This window comes from Musca domestica, unplaced genomic scaffold (genome assembly GCF_030504385.1).
Source record: "Musca domestica strain aabys unplaced genomic scaffold, Musca_domestica.polishedcontigs.V.1.1 49, whole genome shotgun sequence".
Lineage (NCBI taxonomy): Eukaryota > Metazoa > Arthropoda > Insecta > Diptera > Muscidae > Musca > Musca domestica.
In genome coordinates this window covers 3258353-3267168 of record NW_026712344.1, presented here as the reverse complement: position 1 = coordinate 3267168, position 8816 = coordinate 3258353, and positions in this window count along the sequence as shown.

Here is an 8816-nt window from a genome sequence, read left to right as displayed (position 1 = left end):
GGACCTTCATGGCCTATTTACGAACTTAATCTGTCTACTGGAAAAAAAAACCAGTAAAGAAAGTCCTAAAGTCGGGTGGGGCCGATTTTATGATACCCTACACCACTTTGCTAATTTAGTTGAGCTCCACTTAATAATTAAAAGTTTTTATGGGAGAATTCAATCATACACCCTATGATTATAATTATAATTTAAAATTCAAAGGACTAAATATGCCGAAGCATTTGTATCTTTTAAATTCGGACTTGTATTGCCCATTTGGTGCACAATTAATTTGAAATCGGATAAAAATATATATGGGAACTATATCCAAATCTGAACCGATCTCGATAAAATTTGGCAAAGATATATCTGAGCTGTATTTGATATATTTCCCTGAATATCGTTGTTACGGAGTGCATATTACGGCTGTGGGTAACAAATACAATAAATCGGATGAACAATATATATGCGAGCTATAACTATATCTGAACCGATCTTCACCAAATTTGGCATACTACTTTCTAGACTAAATTCGGTCGTATTCCATCCCATTTGGACAAATATTAGACGTTTGGTGCACAATAAATGGTAAATCGGACGAAGTTATATATGGGAGCTATATCCAAATCTGAACCGATCTCGATAAAATTTAGCAAAGGTATTTCTGAGCTGCATTTGATATATTTCCCCAAATATTGTTGTTACAGAGTGCATATTACGGCTGCGGAGGACAAAAATAACAAATCGGATGAACAATATATATGGGAGCTATAGCTATATCTGAACCGATTTCGATAAAATTTGGCATACTTATTTTCAGGCCTAATTTGGTTGTATGTGCAAAATTCCATACTATTCAGGCTGATATTACACGTTTGGTGCACAATAAAAAGCAAATCGGACGAAGATATATATGGGAGCTATATCTAAATTTTTTACCGATTATCTCCAAATTCAATAGGGTTCGTCCTTGGGCCAAACAAATGTTGTTTGCAAAATTTCATCTCAATCGGATAATAAATGCGACCTGCATTTTGTTCACAAGAATACATGGACAGACGGACGGACGGACAGACGGACTGACATGCATAAATCAACTCAGAAAGTGATTCTACGCAGATCATCAAAAGAAGCTATGGGTCTATCTCGTTTCCTTTTGCCTGTTACAAACAAATGCACAAAGACATAATACCCTGACCACCTTGTGGTGTAGGGTATAAACATGTGTGCAAAATTTTAGCCTTCTATCTCAATTCGTTCAAAAGATAGCGTGATTACAACAGACGACTTAGAATTTCACGCTGATCAAGAATATATATACTTTGTTAGGTCTAACATGAGTATTTCGAGGAGTTACAAACGGAATGACAAAGTTCATATACCCTCGATAATATGGTGGAGGGTATAAATATAATGAAATAAAAAGTCAGAAAGAAAGAAAACAACAAGGAAGGGGCCGACCATATGATACCCTTCATCACTAGGCATATTTAGTAGAGTTAAGCTTAACAAATATCTACAGGGTGAGATAAAAAACTGCAACAAAGTCAAACGAAATCATTTTTACATTTTTTTTAAATGTTTTTTTTTTTTTTTTAATGTCGGAAATAGCATAAAATTTTAGAATAAGTTTAGATTTGTTCGAATTCGTAACCTTTGGAAAAAATTGTGGTCCTCAAATTTCCAATGAAACCGTCACATGCTGCCCGAATGTTGCTCTGCCGTATTTTGGCCCATTCCCGGCGAAGCGCTTGCTTGAGGTAATCGACACTTTGGTATTTGTTAGTACCAACCTTGCTTTCAAAAATACTTTAGACACAATAGTCCAACGGATTGGTGTCTGGAGAATTTGGTGGCCATTGTGCGCTGGAAATAAAGCGAAGAATCTCATTTTGTAATCACTCTTGGGTGGCGCGTGCTGAGTGCGATGGTGCTGATTCCTGTTGGAATGTCCAAGGTCTGCGGGCAAAATGTTTGCGTGACCACGGCTTAAATACACCCTCCAGAATATTTTCGCGATAATATTCGGCAATTATTCTGATGCCACCATCGACTGTTATGGCGGCCCACACCATCACCATGGCCGACGCTTGAGTTCTGGTGGCTAACTGAAGGTAAGTTTGTTTACAAACTGCTGGACAACGAAGGTTTCCTCATCGGAGAACCAAACCAAATTCGGCAGTTCACCACTTTCGGCCAAGCGAAGCAACTCTTTAGCTCTTTTGAGTGTATTTTCTTTCTGTTGCGGTGTCAGTTCTTGCACTTTTTGGAATTTCGATGGCTTTACCCCGAGCTCATTTTTCAATATTTGCCGAATGGAATATTGCGATATGTTTAGCTCACGAGTCATTTTTCGGCCACTGCGACGCGGGTTTCGATCAAGTCGCTTCTTTACATTTCGAACCATTTCTCCTGATGTTGCTGCTTTCTTCCGGCTTCAGCTGATGAAAAAATTTGATGAGAAAATTTTCCCAATAAGAATCGTCTCAGTAAATCAAATTTCAAAATTGCTCTCTTCATTCGCTCTCACTTTGTATTATCGAACAACGTATGTTAATCTATACATTACAGCTTTTTGCCATTTTAGCCATGTTCGATTACTATTTCGTTTCTCTTTGTATAAGTTATAACATGATAAAATTTCATAATAATATAATTACGATCACTGCTTTTCTCACCAAACATTCCTTTTTCGTTTACATTTGTTTTGATTCTTGAGTTACAAACGGAATATTCTACGCTCTATACTATGTATGGTGGAGGGTATAAAAAACTTTAATATGCCACAATAGCCCTTGCCGACCATGTGATACCCTACAACACTACAACATGTCAGAAGGCCCTTTATGTCCAAATCCATTTTGGAAGATTTCGCTTTTGAAATTATGTCACGAAGCACTGCCCACATATTACCTTTAGCATTTTGACTAGGAATATTTGCCCAATATTTACGCACTTCATCGTGCTGTTAGTTGCTGTGGTCCATTTTACAGCTAAATATAATCCAGTGGTCATCCAAAATGCTAGACTTATTCCCTGTCCTTAACTCTCTAGCATCAATTGCTAGATCAAGAAATTTTTTCTGTTTTTGGTTCATTTGAACCCCTTAATATTTTGCGATCATCTCCAAAATTATTGGTCCTCTCCCAAATTTACACTCATCTATATGATTTGCTCGTCTACGATATTTGGCTATATTCGTCAACGAAATCTGCATAAAAAGCCAGAAGTTCGCATTTTGTGTATTCCGGATATCTCCTGTAAGTAATGTTGGAATTTTTTTCCAAAAAAAAAAAAAAAAATAGTGGTCCATTCTACTCGCTGTCCTAAACTCCAACTTCATGCGAGATTTCGTGTAATCAGATAATTTTTAATTGTTGGTCCATTTCAACCCCTTAATATATTGCGGACATCTTTGAAAACAATAGGCTTAGCTCTTCTGAGCCTAACCCTACCCTTATGAAAATTTTCGTGATAATCGGACGATAATTGCAATCTGTATATAAAAGCCCCAACCTGTGTTGTAAGGTAAAAAAAGTATTACAAAATGTACACCTCATCTCCAAAAGAAATAGGGTTCTATTCTGGCCTCAACCCCATCTCAATTTCGAGAGGATCGGGCCATAATTGCGACCTGTAGAGTGATTACAAATTAACATGGACAGACGGACGGACGGACATACATAGCTAGATCGACTCAGCTCGGCGAGATAGGAAGATCCATATATACTTTCCTATGTGGGAAATCAATATTTCGAGGTGTTACATAATTTTTGGCCCAATCAAACTTATAATATCCCCAACACATAGTGTTGTAGGGTATAATAAATAATTTCTAAAATAAGAGGAAAAATCTACATTTAGGTATGCCAAAAATAATATGTATATTTGTTTGTGTAAACATTTATATTTCTATTGGATTTGCTTTCTTTCAGCGGCGAATTTCCTCCACTTTTCCCTTATCCTTTACGGGGCTTAGCTTTTATTTCTATATATTCAATATAGTATGCCACAAAACTATAATTTGCTTTTGGATAATCTTCATAAAATGTTAAAACAATTTTATATGAATTTGGGGGTAAAGCCACCGGCAAAAGCGAGGTATCCCAATAGGCATTTTTGACGATAATGTAGCCCTGTAACGAAAAAAAAAAATAATGGAATGACTAGAATTCACGGACAAAAATGTTCTTCATATTTTCAATTAAATACGAATCCATTTCCTAGAAATTTGGAGAGAAAAAGTTCTTCTGTAGAATTAAGAAGGTAAAAGCATTTCAAATATCATATGCAACTTTGCATTTTCTGTCAAATTAGGTATAAAAAGCTGTTTCCCATCTCTGATAAATGTATGAATATGCACTTTGCAAATGAGTTGTCAGAGGCATAACTTTGAATAAATGTTGCATAAGATTACCTTTTTAATTCTATCATGTGTAGATCTATATATATATGAACTTACCGAATAGGGACACGAGTGATTAATATTCGTAAATCTAGTAAATATAGTTTTTAAAATCTTTCCATATGGACCCTGCATATTCCTAGCATAGAGCTGACAAACATTAATGGTTGCGTTAATCAGAAACGGTTTGTAGATGTTTGCGCTGTTTCGAGTGTATACGGCAAAATTTACCTTGAAAATGGAAAAATATAAAATATGTATAAAATTTGAATATTTATTGTCATTTCTATGCCCTCGGCCTTGTAGCTTTAGAGCGAAATGTGTCCTATGGAAATAATGGCCTCATTGGATGAAATTCGTTTCAGGTTATTTGTAGTCGATGTAGTCATGTTCGTCTCTTAGCCATTTGATTTCTCTCGAAGAGAACATCTGATTCGGTAGACTGTAATATTTTATCCATAACCCAATATAAGTTCAGAATATAACAAATCGTATTGGAATTACCTGATATAGGGTAAGTGCGCCTAAGTTCGGCATGTCCCAGTAGTCGGCAATTTTGAAATTTATACTTAAATAACTAAGAATAGAATTGACCAAATAATGAAATAATTGCAAAAAAAAACGTCAACCTCTCTGCTCTCTACTCTCTTTCTGTAAAACAAGTTAAAAAGTATCAGTCGGTATTGCCGACAGATATATACCCTCAGCCTATGTTCGATAAAATAATCGAAATATATTTGACTAGTGTTACAATTATTCAAACGTTTGACCCTCTATGGAGCCGGTTCCAAAGGAATGGGCCAATCTTGTCCATTTTGTATCAGACATAAAAATATGATATAAATATTCCAACGTTCCTGGTATGGATTATATTGACTCACTCCTTCACTTTTTATGAGATATGTAATAATAATAATAGATAATAGAGTCTACCGAAATATTCCATTTTTATACTTCATCTGACACAAATAAAAAATATTGAGTGAAAAATAGTCTAAATTACAAAGGATATTTATGTCCAATTTTATACGATATCATAAATTCCGATAAATGTCATATTCATATCAAGCTTCTTATTGAATTTGAGCATATTTGAGCATAGCAAAAAGTAAATATTGCTAAATTGTTTCGAAAGTTATGACAGATAAAATTATTGAAAATTGTGACCCTTTGTGGGTGAGGTACCAGAAGGGGTTCGCATATATATATCAACTTCATAAAAGATCTTGTGTTAGCAAAAAATTTTTTTGTGAAATTTGAAGAGATTTGGATGCTTATTTCGCTTTATTTGGGCGTTTTGTTTTTCAAAATCTTGAACCCTATATGGTTCGATCTATACCACCTTTATAACAGATATCTTGTTGATAGAAATATTGAGATGTGCCAAGTATAAATGGAATTGGATCTTAATGTGGCGTTTTATGAGTTTCATGGGTATTCAAAATTTCGACACTTTGTGGGGGAGGTACCAGAAGGAGTGGACCGATACATTCCATGTTAACAGAAGATCTTGGTTTTTAAAAAATATTGGAATGTGTGCAATTTGAAGACGTTCGGATCCTTACATCACATTTTATAAGAGTTATGATTATTCAAAATGTTGACCCTTTGTGGAGGAGGTACTTGATGGATTGGACCGATATTGTCCATTTTCGCACTTAACCTAGAACTGATGCAAATATAAGGATTTGCAAAGTTTGAGCAAAATCGGATTATTGCTTCTCTTTATGTGCAGAAAAAGAAAATATATATATTTTATTGTTTTTGAAAATTTCGACCTTTTGTGGGGGAGTTACCCGAAGAAGTGGACCGATACATTCCATTTTCACACCAGACCTAGGGCTAATAAATTTATTGGGATGTGTGAAATTTGAAGACAATCGGACTTTTACATCACATTTTATAATAGTTGTAATTATTCAAAATGTTGACCCTTTATGGGGGAGGTACTTGAGGGAATGGACCGATATTGTCCATTTTCGCACCTGACCTGCCACTGATGAAAATATTAGGATTCGCAAAGTTCAAGCAAAATCGGATTATCCTTTCTCTTTCTGTGCAATAAATTATTTTCTTTGAAAATTTTGACATTTTGTGTGGGAGGTACCAGAAGGAGTGGACCGATATTGCCCATCTCCGAACTCGATCTAAGTTTGACAAAAATATTACGATGTACCAAGTTTCTATCAAATCGGATACTCCCTTCGAGCGTTATCGTGCGCACCAGCCAGACAGACAGACAGACGGACGGACGGACATCGGTAGATCGACTCCAAATGTTCTGAAACGGATTTGGTCCAAAGAGACCTAGGGTCTAAAACCATTATTTCGACTAGGCACGTTTTGACCGTATCAAATGATATATACCCTCTGTAGCCATATGGCTGAGGGTATAAAAATAAATGAGCTCCTATCATTTATTACGAGAGAATAATGGTTTTTGTCAGTGAGTATCTTCCAACACGTGCGAAAAAAAATTAGTGGTGGCATCAACTTAATAATCGATTTAAGTAAATTAAATTTAATACTTTTGGAATCAGAAATATTTTATAACAGTAAATAACAGTCTAAAGATCATTTTATAACTTAAAAAACATACATAATCAAGCATTTTTCTCTTATATTATTTAATGCCGATATTAGGAACAGAAAAAAAAGAGATTTGCCAGTAGTCGGCAGGGGGTGCCGATTACTAGAAAAATATAATTTTTGACCAATTTCACCGAAACTTCAGAAAATAATAAAAAAGTAATTCAAAAACTACTCAATTAAAAAAAATGGTTTCGAGTCGGCAGTTGCTTTTATTTGTGCTTTTTGACAAAATTTTCTAAATTAAGTAGGTTTTTTACATCAGCTATTTGACGTTTTTGAAAAAAATGTTGCCTATCTAAATGAAAGAGATCAATTCACAAATTGCAAATATAAAAAAGGTACTTTTTTATTTAATCTCATTTTTATTTTAACTAAAAATCCATACGTTACTGAAAGTTATCATACTATTTTTGATTTTCTACCTATATTTGGTTTAGAAAGATAATTAAATAAAACAAATTCTGGATTAAACTGTGAATTAGTAATATATCATTTGAAATAAAAAAATATATACAAAATAATATTTTTTTACTGATATACCATATGCCGACTACTGGCAAATAGACATGCCGTGCATTGGAAAATGGCGCCGACTACTGGCAAAAAACTACTATTTTAGTAAAATTGCAAATTTTGCCAATTTAATAAAAATCAAATTCAATTTTAGTTTATTATTTCGAAAACTAAACAAATTTGGAATCTGAACAACTTTATTTTTCTGCAATTGAAAGATTTCCTCAGAATGTTGAAAGATTGAAAAATCGAAAATTCTAAAAGTGCCGACTACTGGTACACTTACCCTAGTTAAAACTTGGCACATGTAATTATTAGTATCAGTCTTACATCAGGTACAAATACGGTCTTCTTTTAAATCTCATACAAATTATTAGTATTTGTCAGCAATTTTTGGATAAATTTTTCTATACACTCAGCCGTTTTGACCTGTTCACAATCTTAGTACCTTAAAGTACATATTTTTTACACATTTTTATACTCTAAACTATATGGCTAGAAAGGGTATATGTCATATGATACGGTCAAAACGTGAAATAACGGTTTTTTTAACGGTCTCTTTGCACCATATCCGTTTCAAGACATTTGGAGTCGATCTAGCGATATCCGTCGGCCCGTCTGTCTGGCTGGCTGGTGCGCACGAAGACTCACGAAGGCAGTATCCGATTTGGTCGAAACTTGCTACATACTAATAATATTATCGAACTTAGATTGAGTTTGGAGATGGACAAGTACTTCCCCAAAAAGGTCGAAATTAAAAAAGAAAAAAAAAAAAAAACAATTAAAACAAGTTAAAAAGTAGTAAGTTCGGCCGGCCCGAACTTTGAATACCCTCCACCATTTGGAACGAATTTGGAAATTTTCAGAAAATAAAATCATTAAAACATTCTGTTAAAATTTTAAAAATACCAAAATCATTGAAACATTCTGTTATAATATTGAGGTGCATACGATGTGGGCCTACATAGGCATTGTTATTATTGTTATTAAAATTCGAAACTTGAAATACACGGTGAATAATGTAGCTAAAATCATCAAAATATCGTATATAGGGAGGTACCATTGTATCGGAGCTGTGCGAAGACCTGGACCTGCATAGACAATTTTCTGTCACAGGCTGTAGCATCCATTACGAACTTCAAATACCACATCTCAAACAATTTCGATGGGTATTGTACCTAAAATCGTCAAAATACCGAATATAGGGATGTACTGATATATGGGGCACATACGAAGACCTGGACCAGCATAGACAATTTTCTGTCTTAGGGTGTAGTATCCAATTCGAACTTCAAATATCAAATTTGAAAAAATTCCGGTGAAT